Below are 18,178 nucleotides of genomic sequence, written 5' to 3' on the forward strand. Positions count from 1 at the left end.
ACAACAGCATGTTTCAGAAAATGTCAGGGAACATCACTAGTAGAGTTTGAGTGACTGGTTCAGAGAAATGAGTGTATAAACTGAATTAATTTGAAATTGCTCTTTCCCATTCTTCTTAGCATGATGAAGCAAACATCGAACTACCAGATTTACTTAAAAGTTGCCTATATAAATGTGTGTTTTTTGGAAATAAAAAACAGAAGATTCAAAAAAGCGTTTGTTTGTTTGTTTGTTTCAATAAAAACAGAGAGTAACAGAAACATATTAATCTAATGCCACAAAATGCATCAGTTGCTTTAGAAAACTCAAATAGCGTCTGTAAAAATGGTAGGACACAGTGGTTGAAAATGGGCTTACAAACTAATAACTATGCCTGAGTGAGCATAGTAGAGACAGTTTTAAAGCAGGAGTTTGTCTTACAGGTCATTTCCATCCTTAATGGCTCTACAATTCTATGATCCTGTGCTTATTTTCACAGAGATAATTTATCATTTAAAGTTATAAACTCAACTGTCCTAAATAATTATGAACGTTTTCCTCCTGAAGTCCCAGAATTTGGCTTAAAAAACACACTGAGCAATTGAAATTAATGAAAATACATCCCTCCTACCAAATTGGTTGTCATGGTAACAAATGTTGTTAGATCCAGGAAAAGAACTAATCTTCCAACAAGCCAAAGCATGAAGAAGCTTCACATGGTGCCATGTTACATCATGACTCACTCCTGGATGCCAGCAGCCACTCCTGACCAAGGAGGCAGCAGTCTGAACTCCATGTCCAGCTAAGGGAGTTTCAGTGGGTAAACCACCTGCTGTTATTGCTGCAAAGCCCAGTTATGCAGCACTACTTTCAAATGAAATGATGATACTTCTGTTTCAGTCACCAGCTGAGAGCGCTGAGCAGCTTTCCTGCACTGGCACCAGGACAGGGCATGGGTTAGCCTGCTGAGGACTACTCACACCTGAAGTCTTGCTCTTATAACAGCAAAACTGAACTCCAATTCTAAAACAATGCAGACCTTCACAACTGGGTCGTTCTTTGCATGTTTCAATTATTAAGAATAGAGCTAATGCTGACATTTACTTCACCCTGAGTAAGCTGTAGAATAAATTGGATATTATTTAAAATGCCCGTTTCAAGGAGCTGATTTTCTGTCTGTGATCTGCACACCCTTTGAGACCCACAGTCTATACTTGATGCATTTGAAAAAGGTGATTAAGAGGAGCAAGATGTTATCTATTGGCTTGAATTCTTGTCTACATTTTCAATCTCCACACATTCTAGGGAACTACAAACTGAAAGTCACTGCTTTTCAGGCCCTGACTGCACTTCATATGAAAGCCTCAACTGACAGAAGAATCTCCATATATCCCTGCCTAACAAGAAATCATGAAGCTGTGAGTGACATCCATTCATGGAATGTGCATAACCCTAAAAGAATGAAAGAAATCTTCCTCCACAGGGTGTCCAGACCTACCCTAACTGGACTCCCTTGTAAGGAACTGTGGTGGACCTGACTCTGGAAGGGACCTCAGCAGAACAATAGCTGTTCCCTTCCTTGGTATATACTTCTTTATGACCACAGAAAAGTCCTTGCTTCCCATCTCATGTTGGCCACTGCACTGAGGAGCTAAATCTGGAGTCATACACCTCCATATCACTGCCTGTCTTTGAAATTTCTCTCTCTTTGCACTGATATCAGAACTGTAACGCAGACTTACCTTCTAACTCAGATGCCTTAACCTATCTCACAATGTTAGCAGTGAAGGATCTAAGCAACAGTGTGATCCATGTCTCATGCAACTGAGCTGACTGGACCCCGTCCATTTCTTAACTATGTATTTTGAGGAAAAAAGAGGGTGGAATCATCAGCTGACCAAGACCTGCATCAAACATCAGCAGTATCCTCATTTAATATGCATGTTATAAAACTGAAGTGATCAGTCAGTAGTCACTGTAGGAAAACACACTTTCACTGTTGATGCTCTGCTAACACTTGCAATTCAACATTGCTAATTCATCTCACAGCCATTTAGCTTACATGCAGCCTGATCAGAAAGCAAACCAAAGTCTTGCCCTTGACTTCAGTGTACTTCAGCTGGCTGTTTCGCTGCTGTGTTTGTGCTCCTGGACTGAACTGTCATGCAGCATCTTTCAAGCCAGAGTGAGACTTTTTATTGCAGTACAATATTCTCTGGAGGAACAACCTTTGTAATGAAAGCACTGACACTGACCCTTAACTAAAGCACAGCTTTAGATGCTGTTACTGCTCTGCCTTTAAAAGTCTCATACCAGCTTCACAGCTCTAAAGAAGAAAAAGCCAAGTCCCATGGTGCTGTCAAGGAGGATTTCACTCACGCTCAGGAGGCATTATTCTTATTCAACCTACCTTTGCCAAATTTTAAAATCTGTTTCACTTCCTCACTGACTACACCTGCTGTTGTCATAGCATTAACTTCACTTGCTCTTGAGCTATGCAAACCAATAGATTTATGTCACTGTTAATTTGCCTCTGTGCATAAAGCTTATAGGCTGATTTATAGCTTTAAAATAATTTCAGGTCATAAGCATCTGGGCCAACTCCTTTCCAGAAGCAAATCACTGAGGATTTTCCTTCTGCCCTAGATAACTCAGCTGAAGGCCTATAAATGCAATTACTCTGAACAGCTTCAAGTGGCCATGCCCATCGTCAGAGGTTTCCTCCCTCTTCTGCCACTTCCTTACCTATTGCATTCATGGGGAAAAAAAAGTTATGCAGATTAAGGCAAATTATCACTGGTCAAGATGTCAAGGTCTAGGCCAATGATTCAAGCCAATACATTTCACTGTTACACAGCATGAATAAACCATGACAGAGAAGGCACACTTCAAAGGCCCAAACCTCTCACCAGCTTGCCCTCATTGCTGATCCATCATTTCACCAGTGAACCACTGCAGAGGGCTGTCAGTATTGCTGTCACAATGATAAATGAGTCCACTAGCTACAACTTTCTGAAACAATATATTGACACCATCTGTTGTTAAAGTTGCCAACACCTTCCTCTCAGGATGCTCCTGGGCTGCCATCACTTCACCAGTTGTGTTTGTTTATTTGAAATTGTTGAGGGAGTAATTGGAGTAAACAGTCTATGATTAGAAATACAGGGACTTGCTCATAGATAAGAACACAGGAATAAGCATTTGGAGCAATCGTCTTCACCGGTAACAAAGACACACAGTCATTTTAACCAATGCTACCAGTATTTTAACTGCTTTAGCCTGCAATCATCCTTTTCATTATAAAATATGTAAATCATAAAAGGATATACATAGGTAGGCCTTCTGAAGCCACTCACTACTGTTTGCATCAGGTACTGTGATTTGATAAAGTACTGCCTTCACAGTAGGACAGCCATAAAGCATTTGCACTAGTGCACTCTCCTACATCTACTTGTAGGATATGTAGAAAGTTGGAACAACAATTTGATCCCATTTTTGAACACGGTTCTGTATTATTATCTAATCACACACTGACGCATTGATAAACTTAATCAGTGTGGCTGAAATGCTAATGACTTTCAGGATTGCATGACAGGATTTATTGTTGTTGTGGGCTTTGTTTTTTTGTTGTTTGTTTGGTTTTTTTTTATTTTGTTTTGTTTTTTAATAATAGCCTTATAAAATAAATTTTTGTAAGTGCTGACACCTGAATCTTTGTTGTGAAATGTTTTGTTTAGGTAAGCACAATGAACTCATACTTATTACTCCAGTTCATAAATAGCTTTAAAAACAAAGCTGAAATCAAAAAATAATGCAATTCCTACTACAGAATAGCATTTCACTACATATTCTGAGGAGCTCAGTGGCAGATCCCAGGTCCCTCAAATCCACTGTAATGACCTTCCATGCTCGTCTCTGAATGCAGTCATTAATCAGCAAGCATAAAATGTCAAGTGATTGATTTTGTCTTTCTTGTGGTTACAAAAAAGAGACAAGAAAAGGAAAGCATTGAAGAGGAGGCCTTATTTTCCAGTTCTGAAGATAATATAATGACAAAAACAGCAGAAGCCAGCCTTCACTACTGCTCACATTTGTTTTTCAAAGAAAGACCGCTAAGTCTTGTGCACCCTTGAAGGACAGCACTAAGTACCTTGTTCGAAAACCTTTCTGAGTCTAGAGGGGAGAGGGTGACTGTTACTTAGCTCATCTCTGCTCAAGCACATCTTTATGAAACCTCTTCCTGTCTTACTTCAAACTGAACCCACGTCTTGGTTCAAGACAAATCCTTGAAAGAAGGAAAAGGTAGGAAGAAAGAAAAAAAATGGATCGAAGTTCTTTAATCACTGGAAGGACATGAAAAAGGTCTATGCCCAAATAGAGCTCAAAAAAAGCCCCAGAAACTCAGTTTGCCAGTATATGAGTCTTCTCTGTTTGGGATGGTGTTGCAGTCATTTTTTTTTCAAGTTGCTGTAATATACACACCACTTTACCCACATGCAGGTGAAAGACACACTGCCCATTCTCCCTCTACATCTGCTGCTGACAGACAAGGGTTCCTGAACCTTAACCCTAGGCATCCCTGGGACAATAGATCTTTTCAAAATGCTAAGAAAAAACTTATACAGAAGGCAAAAAGCTTACACCTGCCACACTGCTGAAATGAGTGAATAGGAGTGAATGCCACGGAAGGTGTTCTAAAGAAATAACCAAAGCCAATTAGTGCTGCCTAGACCTTGTTCCCCATCCAAAGTACATAGAGCCTTGCTGTTACCTGAGCACCAGCAGTGCTTTTGTTCTCACTAAATTCCTCTGAGGTAAGGAAAAGAAAGTTCCAGATTTGTGAAACTCAGTTCAGGGCTGAAGTTGGTCTACCTAAACCATATCCTTCATTAATTCCTTAAGATCCTTATGACACACCACTAGGGATCCCTGCAACTTGCACACTGTCTTCCCCATTGCCAGAAACCAATTTTATCCTACCCAAGGCAAAAACATCCTTCTTTGGAAGTATATCTTTTCTCTGCTGACTCCGTAGCTATCATGTCATTGGTCTGGAGCTTTGTAAAGGATATCACGCATGTAGGGTTAAATCAGACAAATCCCAGAAGAGGGGCCAGTGTCACACAAGTGTTATCAGAGTAGAGAGCAGCAGTATGGCATGATCCTACCTTTTCTTTCATTACAGCCCAGCAAACATGCTGCCAGTGATTCAGCTCTTGCAAATACCTTGAGTTTTCCAGTTCAAGCCTATCATATCATCACCTGAAAGCAGTTTGGAAATCACCGGCACACTGGAGTTCCCACTTGTAACCCTAAGCTTGGCTGAGTGCTTGGGATAGTTACAAGCCTAAGCTCGTTTGAGTGCCTTCATAGACCCCAAGGAGAAGATACTTGCAGTCATTTCATGAGTCCTCCCACTTCAGCCGCAGCTGTCACACGAGCCCTGTATCACTCTGTTCCTTCAGAGCAATGGCAAGAGCTGGCTATGACATCTGTGCACCCTCATGCCTTGATACTTCATTCAAAGATCTTTTGGGAATTCTTTGCTTTTTGAAGAACATTCTTAAGTTATTTTCTATTTTTCACTTTTGGAATTATACCTTTACTTTTCTCTCATGAGTTTACCTGCCTCCCATTCATATTTTCACAAGTTTGCATTCATTGCTGTGCCATACGTGGTACCTCTTCCAGAGTTAGTATGCAGTCCACCATCATCTTGTGTGGCGGGGTCTGCATGAAAACTCTAATAGGCAACCTCTTTTCCATTTTGCTAACAGAAATTCCAATTTCTCTGCTAGCCCCCTAGGAGCTCTCTGTGAAAGTGTCCAACTGTTGTTCTCTGAGACTTTCCAGACTTCAGTAGTACAGTAGACAACATGTTATTAGGCAAAAAAGTAATGATAAGCTTATATATAACACAGTGACATACCTTCCTCTTCCCTTTCTCAACAAAGGGAATGAGTTTCTTGTTATTACATAAATGAAAGAGCTGACACTCACTTCAGTGCTCAGGACATGTGGGTTCATTGAATTTTTAGCAGACTTGCTTTTTGTAGCCATTCCATTCTTCAATCAATATGTATAATCGTAAGTCTGGTAGACAGCACTATTCACCAGAATCTTGTAAAATAGTGTCTCTAGGCATTAACTCTTCCAGAAAGAAAAAAAAAAGAAAAAAAAGAAAAAAAAAAAAAGAAATGCTTTTGACTAGAACTATTCTGATGCTGTTGTCGGGGACTACTCACTGCTCACACAAACACTGTGTTTCCACAGTGTAGTGTCCACTAAGCAGGGTGACTGCTACATCCGCCACTTTTTGGTGACATAACATCTTCTATATCCTGTCTGCTTTTACTTGATGTACAACTGATCCCTTTGATGCAAAAATGTAACATTCATCTCCCGGCCCTTAAATAATATGCCTACCTTATGCATGAATCAGCCTCCCAGTTAACCTCCCGACCCAACCCCACAGTTCCATTTAATTGTAAATCACTCAGGAACAACTAATGAATGTCTTTGGATGGTATCCATATTGCACTTTGCATGTCTTTCAACTGTCAGCCTCTCAAAGGGCCCACGAAAGAGTACTGTAAGGTTATAAGTGAATAGAATTGCATAAATAGTTTTAAGTGTAGATTATACTTCACATTTCAAAGATTACATCCACAGAAAATCAATCTTCCTGTCACAGGGACTTTGAAGTTTAAAAATGTCTATATTTTATGGGAGAATCAACATCATATACTCCTACAGAATCATCTAGACAGCAAATCCCTTGTACCCCTGTCCCCATCTATCTAACTCTTGTCCCGTTGCTAATGCTGTCAGTTTTCCATACAACCAGGTGTCTGTCTGTGACTGCAGAGCTCAATAAAGACTGAAGACATACATTTGTTCATGCCAGTGTCAGCATGAGAGAGCAGAGTTGGTATGTGATAGGGTCTGCTGCAGTCACTTTCTCAAGCTGGGAGAATGAAAGATCAAACAACAGTTAGCAATAATCTGAGCAGACAAGACAGCGACTATGTCACTGTATTTCCCTTGATGTTTTGGGGAAACTGGCCTGGACAAAGGTCAGAGCAATGCTGAGGAAGAAAGAGCAGTAGGGATCCACACAACCAGATGCCACTCAAAAAATAGATAAAAATGCATACCATTTAGGCTCCATGAAAGAAAAAAAAGAAAAAACACAAAACTTCCTGTGACTTTTTGCTTCAGAAATAAGAAATGCTCTCAGATGAACATGGTAAGGAGACTAGCACCAGAGTGCTTAAATATGCATTAGCACTATTTTGTTTTAGTGTATATGCATGCGCGTATGCATGAGAACATGTCCATGTCTTTATGCACATATTTATCAACTGGTCAAGCATCTGTATTTTTCTGTAGGGTGTTAACAGAAAGGTGAGGAAGTCATTATCACAGTAAACTGCTCCTACTCACTGTACAACTCACTGAACTGAGGCAGAAAGAGAAGGTAAAAAAACACTAATACGAGAGGGGAAGAAGAAAAAATTGACTTAATGATATCTCATTATAGTTCCACAGTTACAAGAGGACAGACAGATCCATCAGAAGGAACTCATGAAAGGTAAAGATCATGGAGGACTAATCTTAGAACTGAGCATCACACAGAGTGCTGTGCATGTCTCTGTGGAAGGAACACAGACAGCTCCCAGGAGCTGAGCTGCCCAGGACTACTAGAGTAACTTATGTCTGATGGCAACTGAGACAGTTAGCAAGAGCATCGAGTAGGAGGTGAACAGAAGGAACTGAGAGGGCAGGAAAGCAATGCCTGAAGAAGCATCCTGGCAAACAAGTCCCAGTTTGGTGACAATGGCTCAGCTTCTAAATATACAGAGCTACATAAGCAGTACCTGAATAAGGAATGCCCTGAAGCAGGTAAGTACAGTGCAGTCCAGCACTGAAGTTCAGCTTCACTGGCATAGTAGCTATTCAAGCATTTCCTCCCTCTTGTCCTACAGCACCACTACAAATTAGATTCCTGCCCCTAAAACTGCAACAATAAAAGCCTCTGCTTTGCAATATTATTACAAAGAAGATGCAAAGAAATGGGTCTTGACATCTTCAGCTGCAGAGCTAATCTGTCATAAATGCACCATGGCTCCTACAATTGCTGCCTTGGGCAGATAATGGCAGGCATTTCCAGTCATCCCCAGGTGGCTAATATATGGCAATGGTTTCTAACCTGCATATGCTGGACCACCACAGCTGCTCCACTGAGCAATCTTGCAGTATTGATGGACACTGTTCTTGACGTGGAACATTGAACATGTTTAATAGTGAAGTATTGCGACCAAAATCATTCTCTTATGCCCTTCCTCCACATCTTCAATTCAAAAGTCAAGCTGTATCAAAGCTGTCTGGTGATCTCATTTTTGGAAGAGATATTTGTGCTTTCATCTGACAGCTCAGTCAAAATACTCTGTCCTGTTTCAACAAAAAGGATGGTCCTGCACATTAACAAGCAGAATACTCTCACACCCTGTAACACCTTATTTGTTCCAAAGCCTAAAATCTGGATTTTCTCTGAAATAAGGATGTGACACTGTTTGGCTTTTTGTTTGTTTTTTAAATGAAAAAGCCTGTTTCTTAATTAATCTTTAAGAAAGCTGCATAGAAAATAGCAAATGATTATCACCACACTTGTTAGTGCAGTATGCATCACAATGTCATTTTGTCATAGGCTGAAAACAACCCCATTTTCAAGTTTGGTTGGATAACATTTCTAAATTACTTAAACACAAAAAGCTTACTTCAATTTCTTTGTGTGTGTGTATACATACATACAGACATTGGTGTATATACATGTCATGGTTTTGTGATTTTTGGTTATCAGCATTCCACATCACAACATCATGTAGTGCACTGGTAGTTTAACTGTTAATGCTCAAGTTCTGGGTACCTGTCCGGAGGAGAAGAAGAACTATATTCCCCAGGGGACTTTGCAGTCACAAGAGGAGATATAACTCCTGGCAAGGTCACCTGATGCTCTTCTTCATCTGCTGTTCTTTGTTGGCTCTTCTCCTGTCTCCCTGCTGCTCAACTGGACTATGCATCTCGCCTCAGTGTTATGGTGAGGCCTGTCCACCTTTTGGACATTCTCTCTCTCATTATATTTGATTTGTTAGGTTCAATTTTAATTATATTGTATTGTAGTGTTTTATCTTGCATTCCGATAATATATTCAGTAAATTAGTTTGTTTCTCCTCAGATTGTTTCTGCTGTTTTTAATCATTTTGGAGTTCCCTGTTCCCTTTTTCCGGAGGCGTGGATTTTGCAAAATCCCTCCACCCCCCTAGTCACTGAACTGGGCCAACCAGCCCGTAAACCACTGACAATACATAAGAAAATATATGAATTACAGACAGCCTAAGAATCCAGATCAGAGAGTTTTAAATCTGTAGCAGCATTTCATCTGACTCTTGTACCTGGAGTTAAGCCCTTACTACGTTATATGTACATATATTTTTTCTTCTCTTTAGAAGTTGTTGCCTGTTCTGATTTTTTTCTCCACTTCTATGCTCTTTTTTAGCCTCCCTTTTATATCACTTGCCCTTGGTATTTTTAATGGTCTCACTGATTGTTTGTTTCTTAAATGATTTCAAGCTTGAAGGGACTGGTAAATCATCATAAATTGATCTCCTTCATGATGCAGTTCAGAAAACCTTACCCAGGTACTTTCACAATGAGACTGGTGACTCATGTTTAGCTAAAAAATGATCCACTAGACATCTCAATGTAATCTGAGCAGATTAAAGGACATAAAGTTCTCCATAGCCTTTTTATGATGAGGTCCGCTGGATCTCAGTATTTTACAGCGGAAAAGGAAGGCTTAATTCCATTCAGTTTTTTCCTATCTTCACTTTCTGTAAGCACCTTCTCCCTGCTATTTCCCAAACATTTTTCCATATTATTAGTTGTATAGTAGCAAATATATTAAAAGAAGGGCATGTAGTGTGTCTACAGGAAGAAAGATCAGAATTAGAATAAATATACTGCGTATTCCATGCATTTCTTTAGGAAAGCAAACATGATATAGGCATATCACAGGACAGGACTGTAGCCAAGATAATGCGAGGCCAAAGGGATGAAGTTCAATAAGACCAAGTGCTGGATCCTGCACTTTGACCACAACAACCCTTGGCAACAATACGGGCTTGGGGTAGTGTGGCTAGAACACTGCGTAGAGGAAACAGATCTAGGGCTGCTGGTCAGTGCTTGGCTGAATTTGAGCCAACAGTGTGCCCAGGTGGCCAAGAAGGCCAATGGCATCCTGGCTTGTATCAGAAGTGTTGCCAGCAGGAGCAGGGAAGTGATCATCCCTCTGTACTCAGCTTGGTGAGGCCACACTTTGAATACTGTGTTCAGTGGTGGGCCACTCACTACAAGAAAGACATCAAGGCCCTGGAGTGTGTCCAGAGGAAGGCAATGGAGTGCCAGGACACAGGCCTTATGAGCAGCAGCTGACAGAGCTGAGATTGTTCAGTCTGGAGAAGAAGAGGCTCAGGGGAGGCCTTACTGCTCTCTATAACTTCCTGAGGGGAGCTTGTAGCGATGTGAGTGTTGGCTTCTTCTCCCATGTAACTAGCAACAGAACGAGGGAATAGCTTCAAGTTGCACCAGGGGAGATTCAAGTTTAATGTTACGAAAATCTTCTCCAAAGGAGTGGTAGGTGCTGGAACAGTCTGCCCAGGGAGGTGGTGAAGTCACTGATCCTGCAGGTTTTCAAGAAACATTTACATGTTGTACTGAGGGACACTGGTTTAGTTGGAAATACTGGTGATACATGGACGGTTGGACTGAATGATCTTAGAGGTCTTTTCCAATCTTCGTGACTGTGATTCTATGAATTCACCCTTGTCTCTGGCATTTGTGCAGTAAGACTCGAATGAGTCATCTGGGGATCATCAAGATTACTCCAGTGAAGAAGTGAGTTAGCTGAGGGTACTTAGCGGTCTTCAGCAGGGCAAAAAGCTGCTGTCCTTTTTCACAAGACAGGGCAAAATAGGTGTGAGGGATGCACTTCTGTTTCATGCATTCTGACTCAGGTATAGCGATACCTGAACTGATAAGCAGACCCACTTGGGCATAAATACTGTAAAATCATGTGGAGTCAAGATCCCACATTCCTGGATACAGCCAGTGTAGTTGAAAAGTTATTGGTGATAGAAGAAAAAAAATCAGTACATACAACTGCAAAAGGAAGAAGTTTGAGTACAAGCCAAAAACTCTGTGCTCTGAGGTTTTTTTGCATCCACTAGAGCCCATGGAACTCTCCTGTACACCTCTCAACACCTCCAGGTCAAGAGACATCCTATCTGATATCTGATGTTCACAGCATAATCAACATTTGCATATGCATGCAACGTTTATGGATGTAAAACTAAAGAGACATTTGCCACACATCAAGCTAGCTCAACTATTGCAGTAAGCAGTACTGGTCAGTGCAGTAGAGTATTATTATTGATTAATAAATTATTTTGGTTAATCTCATGATGAGAACTTTTTCCAATAATTTATCTCAGACAATAGGGCAGAAAGTAACATTAGAAACTGTAGAAAGAAAGAGCCAGGTCCAGTATTAGCACACAGCCTCTTGAAGGCAAAGCTGCAAACACACTGGCACAGGCTGCCTGAGGAGGGCATCTTCCATCTTCAGAGGTTTTCAGTAGGCTAAAAAAACAGCTGCCTAGAATTGTGTGGATAAAGTTAATCCTGCTCCAAGCAGAGGGATAACTAGTGATGCCAGTGGGCCTTCTTAATTCTGCTCCATACATTCTCTACAACTGAGGCAGATGAAGCTAATAAGGAAGTGACATCTTATTTAACTGTACTTATTCTTCACTAGTGAGTTTCACATCACATTTGCTTCTTTGGATTTGTTGTTTGGGTGTTGTTTTCTTTTGTTGTTTGTTTTGTTTTCTGAGACTGAAATACACTTGTTTTCTTGCATTAAACAAATATTTTATACTAATCTTATAAAGAATTTCACACCATGGCAAATTTGTAAATGCAAATACATGCAATGTTTGCAGAAAGATTATAACATAGCCTTGAGGTATCATCTGGATTCCTATCTGCTTTGTTTATCAACAAAGGAAGAGCTAGTCTAAACTGCCAGTATTGCCATCTTACCTGCAACACAGGTTGTGTTCTTTTCACTCAGAATATCGCCATCAGTTGCTAAGATTCAGGAGCTAGAATGTTAACATAATTCTTTGATGTTCACATGGCAAACCACCATAGCTGCTTTTCTGTTGTACTTAATATCCATTAAAAAAAAAAAAAAAAAAAAAAAAAAAAAAAAAGTGGAAAAAAATACACAGACTGAAAAAAATACACAGACTGCAGAAGAGAGTGAATAAAAATGAGAGAAAAACGTGAAGAATGGATATTATTTTAGACATTATTGGAAAACAAAGAAAGAGAACAAACAAACTCATTAGAAGTGACTAAGCTTTTCTTTTTCAGCCACAGACTGTAGAAAGAGGCACAGCAAATTGCTGTGTTAATGTAAGACATATAGACAACCATGTTCCACTGGTTTTACTTGGAGTTACCTAAGAAATACAATTGGTCTACTGATGTTAAACAGAAGTCATTGTACAGAATCATCTCCCAGGTAACCACAATTGAAAATACTTAGAAATTTTAGCTTTTTTCAGTATGATGAACTGGTGATAGATAAGGGAGAAAACAAAGAAGAGCATATAAAACAGCCGCCATCATCAGGCCATAAGGACTGAAGACAGAGCCACAAGGATGATATTAGTGATCTTAATACACTGCTTTTATGGTTAGCAGCAGCAATGAAGATAATGGAGTGATTTAATTGACAAGTCATTAATTGCAATTTCACAGTAGCCCTCAGATCTCTTTTCAAGTTTACTCTCACTAGCCTTAGTGTTTGCAGTTCAGCAGATTTGATTTCTTATACTCAGTAGTACAAGGAACATCATACATAGGACACATTGTCTTGAAAATGGTTAAATTACCTTTCATTCCTATTCTCTACCCCGTCTATATACCCAAAGCCAAGTTTGAAACAAACTGACAGAGGCTTGATGGTTCCATACTATGCCTTCAATCTTGAACTCTTTTGCATGTTTTTATGCATGATGAAAGACCGTGCAAAATATGTCACAATTGAAATACCTCATCTCATGTTGAGAATGCAAGATGAGACCAGCAGACTGGAGATGGAAACAGACCAGTTATGACAAGGAAGCACCTTCTCTAGAGCTACAAAGTAAATGACTGTTAAATTCTTTCAGCATACGTTTACAACAGAATAATAATAAAAAAAATCACTCCCCTTAAGCCATTCTTAATGAAACACAGAGATTTATAAAACCAAAACACCGAGAATCAGTGTTCACTTGAGAACATCCTTTCGAGAACGCTGCTTTGTGATTCCTGGAAGTGGCTAACAGCAGAACAGCAAACACCACCTTTTGTAGAATGGGCTTCTGTTGCGTCCCAGAAAATCACAGGCACTGAACACAAATCACAGCAATGTCAGTCATGTTACCTAAGGAACCTAACTACAACAAATTAATTTGACATTCCTGAAAACAAGATCTCAACTGGTCAAGTTTTATGATAAATACAGTTTAATTTAACATAATATTTTTGTAAACATCACCGGCATAAGAATATACAAAACACAAAGATAGATTCAGTCTTCCTATGATCCAAACTGTTGGTGTTTCTTTGAATTAACTCAATAATTCTGTTTTCACAGTCCATCTTCTATCATCATCACAGCAGCTCATTTTCCTCTTTGCCGTATGTGAAACACGCAGATATAAAAATGTATTCTGAAGGATTTAGCACTTGCTGTACACGAAACAACAGTCCCCCCTTCTGGACGAAGATGACATTGCACTCCATTGCACAGAAATCTCTGCAAAGGAATGAATGGCTCACGGTTACTGAGCGTTTTCTATAAGCACTGCTTAAAAAATGTACGTGCCACAAAATGGGAAGGACTGCGAGGCGTGCCTTAACAGGTGGTTAATTAAAGGTTTCGTGCTGCTGGACGTGAGCATGGGCTATATGAGCAAAGAGCAAATCTAATAGTCAGCATAAACAACGGTTTCCAATAACTAGAGGTGAACATGGAGCAGTTCAGACCTCCGGACGTGTGGAGTGCGTGAGCCTCTCACTGGCTTTGCAGGGCAGCAGTCAGAACGGCTGTATGAGGTGTGAGCTGGCAGAACATCTGCTCTGCCTTGTGGCAGTGCTACAGGATGACATACATAGATTAAAAAGGGACACTGGTGACAGACTGAAGGAGCAGGAAAACTACAATGCACCCATGCACAGACAGGTTATTTCAAAGGAAAAAAAAAAAAAAAGCACAGACCCAAGGCAGCCCTGTGTTTAAACATCAGGTTATCGAAAAAAATCTATCTGGAGCTTTACTAAGTCCTTTGACACGATACCCCACAACATCCTTCTCTCCAAATTGGAAAGATGGATTTGATGGGAGGACTGTTCAGTGGACAAAGAACTGGCTGCAGGATTGAGTTCAGAGAATGGTGGTCAATGGCTGGGTGTCTAGATGGACGAGTGGTGACAAGTGGTGCCCCCCAGGGGTTGGTGCTGGGGCTGATACTCTTTAATATCTTCATCAGTGACACTGAGAATTTCAGTGGGGTTGAGTGCACCCTCACAAGGATTGCTGATGACACCAAGCTGCAGGGTGCGGTCAACACCAGAGGGATGGGGTGCCATTCAGAGGGACCTAGTCAGGCTTGAGCACAGGGCCCAGATGAACATCACAAAGTTTGACAAATCCAAGTGCAAGATCTTGCACTGGAGTCGAGGAAAACCAATACAAGCTGGAGGACAAAAGGACTGAGTCCAGCGCTGGTGAAAAAGATCTGGGGGTAATGGTGGATGGCAAGATGGACGTGAGCCAGCAGTGTGCCCGCAACAGCCCAGAAAGCCCCTCTACTCTGCACTGGGGAGACCTCACTTGGAGTACTGCATGGGCAGTCCTCAGTACAGGAGAGACATAAACCTGCCGCAGCACGTTCAGAGAAGGGCCACAAAAATGACCCATGGATTGGAACAGTGGTGTTCCTGTGAGGGCAGGCTGAGAGAGCTGGGGCTGTTCAGCCTGGAGAAAAGAAGGTAACTTGATAGCATTCTTTCAATATGTAATGGGGAGCTGCAGGAAAGAAGGGGACAGACTCTTTAGCAGGGTCTGTGGTGACAGAAAAAGGGTAAACGGTTCCAAGCTCAGTAAGAGCAGGTTTAGGTTAGATAATAGTAAAAAATCTTTTACAGTGAGGGTGGTGAGGCACTGGAAGATATTGCCCAGAGACGTGATTCATGCCCTGTCCCTGGAGACTTTCAAGGCAAAGCTAGATCAGGCCCTGGGAAAATGCCATATATTTGATGTGATGTATCTGGTACTCTGGTTTTCTGGCACTGGAGGAACTCTCCATTTTAGGTTTCCGACCAGCAGGCTTGCTCCCTCCTGGGTTTCTGCCCAGCAAGCCTCTCGGGTTTTGGCCGACTGGCCCCCTTCCTTGTGGGTTTCCCTCCAGCTAGCCCACTTCCACCTGGGCTATCTGACAGCGAGTTTTTCTTCTTTTTCTCTGTAATCAGAGCAATTAAGAGTGTTGCGATGCAGAAGGAGAGGCCGGTCCCTTGAGGTCCCTTCCAACCGAAGCCATCGTGTGATTCCATGATTTCTGTGAATTCCTTCCATCCATGTAACTAACCGTCCCGTTAGAAACCATCCAGCTATCTCTTTGAGGATCTTGTGGGGTGTGTTGGGGATCGCAAGGCCTCTGAGCGACAAGTGATCCTGTAGTGGAACGAGCTGTATAACACAGCTGTAGCCGCAGAGGGAGCTGACCTCGGTAGCCGACACTCTGTTTGCAAAGGCTTGCTTTGCAAGCAAGTGTTCCACGTGGGCTCTGCATTGGTCACATGGCTATTGCACAAAGTCGGAAAATACCCTGCCTAACCTGGGAAGAATAAAAGCAGGAGAGGGCTACAGTGGGGGAGGCAGGAAGAACATACTTTAAAGTGGGGGATGCCCTGCCGTCACTACCTATTGAGTTCACCGGCAGCATAAACCTTCTCTCTCCTTTTTGGTACTCTGCTGGCAAAATCATTCATAACACTCACAGCTGGCCTTAGTTTTTAATTTTAAATTCCAGTGATTATATCAGTTCACCCAGGCACCACCACTTCTTACAGTACCTTCCTGTTCTTCATTACGTGAGGTCTCAGCTCTTCTCAGTGAAGGAAGAATAATGAAATTACATGAAATTCTTACCTTCTTTTGTCAGGAAAGAAGAGGATTAAAACAATACTAACGTACCTTTTTTCCTTCACTCACTTTTATTCACTTTTCAGGTATTCTTAAAAAGGATCTCCCAGTGGAAAGCAGGGACTTTGAATGTTACCATGTCACAAAATAGCTGTAAATCTGTATGAAAGCCAGGAGCTGAGAGCTGTCAGAATTTTGTGGGCTGCTGATTGCATTTTACACTGCTCTGTGAACCTCATGCCAAACTCAACTGTGTAAGATTGGATTCTGGAACAGGGAAATGGCTTGGCTACTATAATTTGCAACGACAACAGCCACCTCTATTTCTTAGTAAGCCACCAAATTCAGAAGAGCTGTTTAGGAAACATGCTCTTTTTGAGCCACACAAGGGCCAAAAAATCTTGGCTCTCCCTCATAAACACGGTAGCCCTGATTCTCTAACCATTGTTTCTCAGCCTGCTGGATTTACTCATGAATGTCAAGCTTGTGTCAAAATAACCAGAATGTACCAAAGTTCACCTCTTTCATTCTTGATCACACTGAAGACTGGAAACAAAACCTCAGAACATCTAGCCACAGAATGTCATGGCTTGTCTCCCTCACGGGCTTTAGAATTCACCTGTATGTCATTCTCTGCTTCTCAGATCCCTTAGTCATGTGAGAGAAAATATCACGCTGTAATGAGAGGTTGAAGCAAATACAAGATAAACATAAAAAAGAACAATTAGTGAGAATTCACTGTGAAATCCAGCCCAGCATAATCATTTGTCTATACTTGTATACTCACGGACATTGAATTTTTGGCATTTCATTTGCAAAAATGTTCACAAAATTCAAAATAAAGATGGATACCTGTAGGGAAAGGTGATGGCAGACAACCAGCTCTAAATTACCACCACCACCACCAAAGTGCCCTCACAGCCTAGAAAGCCAACTGTATTCTAGGCTGCATCAAAAGAAGCATGGCCAGCATGGAGACAATCCTGCACCTCTTGTCTGCACTGGTAAAACCTCACCTAGAGGACTACATCCAGATGTGAAGCCCTCAGTACAGGAGAGAGAGAGACATGGAGCACATCCAGAGGAGAGCCACAGAAAATTATCCAAGGGATGGAACAGCCCCTCCTTTCCCCCCCATGAGGACAAGCTGAGAGAGCTGGGGCTGTTCAGCCTGGAGAAGAGGGGAACTGACAGAGGCCTTTCAATAACTAAGGGGGAGGGGGAGGTGAGAGAAAGAAGGGAACAGACTCTTTATCAAGGTCTGCTGTGACAGGACAAGGGGAAATCACAGAATGCTGTGGGTTGGAAGGGACGTTTAAGATCATCTAGTTACAACCCCCTGCTATGGGCCAAGACATCTCCCACTAGACCAGGTGGCTCAAAGCCCCATCCAGTCTGGCCTTGAATGTTTCCAGAGTGGGGGCATCCACAATCTCACTGGGCAACCAGTTACAGTGTCCTGCCACCCTCACAGTAAGGAATTTCTTCCTAATCTCTAGCCTAAAGCTACACTCATCCAATTTAAAACCATTTTCCCTTGTCCTGTTGCTACACGTGTTTCTAAAAAGTCCCTCTCAGGCTTTCCTGTAGGCCCCCATCAGGTACTGGAAGGCCACACCTTCCTTCTCTCATTTCCAACCTTTGACCTGGCCTTGCACACATGAGCAACAATACTGTTAACGCTCCTGTTAAAACAGATGAAAAACCATAGTTCTGTCTCAGAATGGTAGGGCCGGAAGAACAGATAGCAAACACCTAGTTCAGCTGCTGACTCTTACTCAGTTTGCTGTCAACCAGAACTCCAGAGCACTTTCTGCAGGACTGCTCAACAGCAGTTCCCCGGTCTGCACATATATACATATATATATATACATATAT

Source organism: Phasianus colchicus, chromosome Z (genome assembly GCF_987193195.1).
Source record: "Phasianus colchicus chromosome Z, bPhaCol1.hap1.1, whole genome shotgun sequence".
NCBI classification, from domain to species: domain Eukaryota; kingdom Metazoa; phylum Chordata; class Aves; order Galliformes; family Phasianidae; genus Phasianus; species Phasianus colchicus.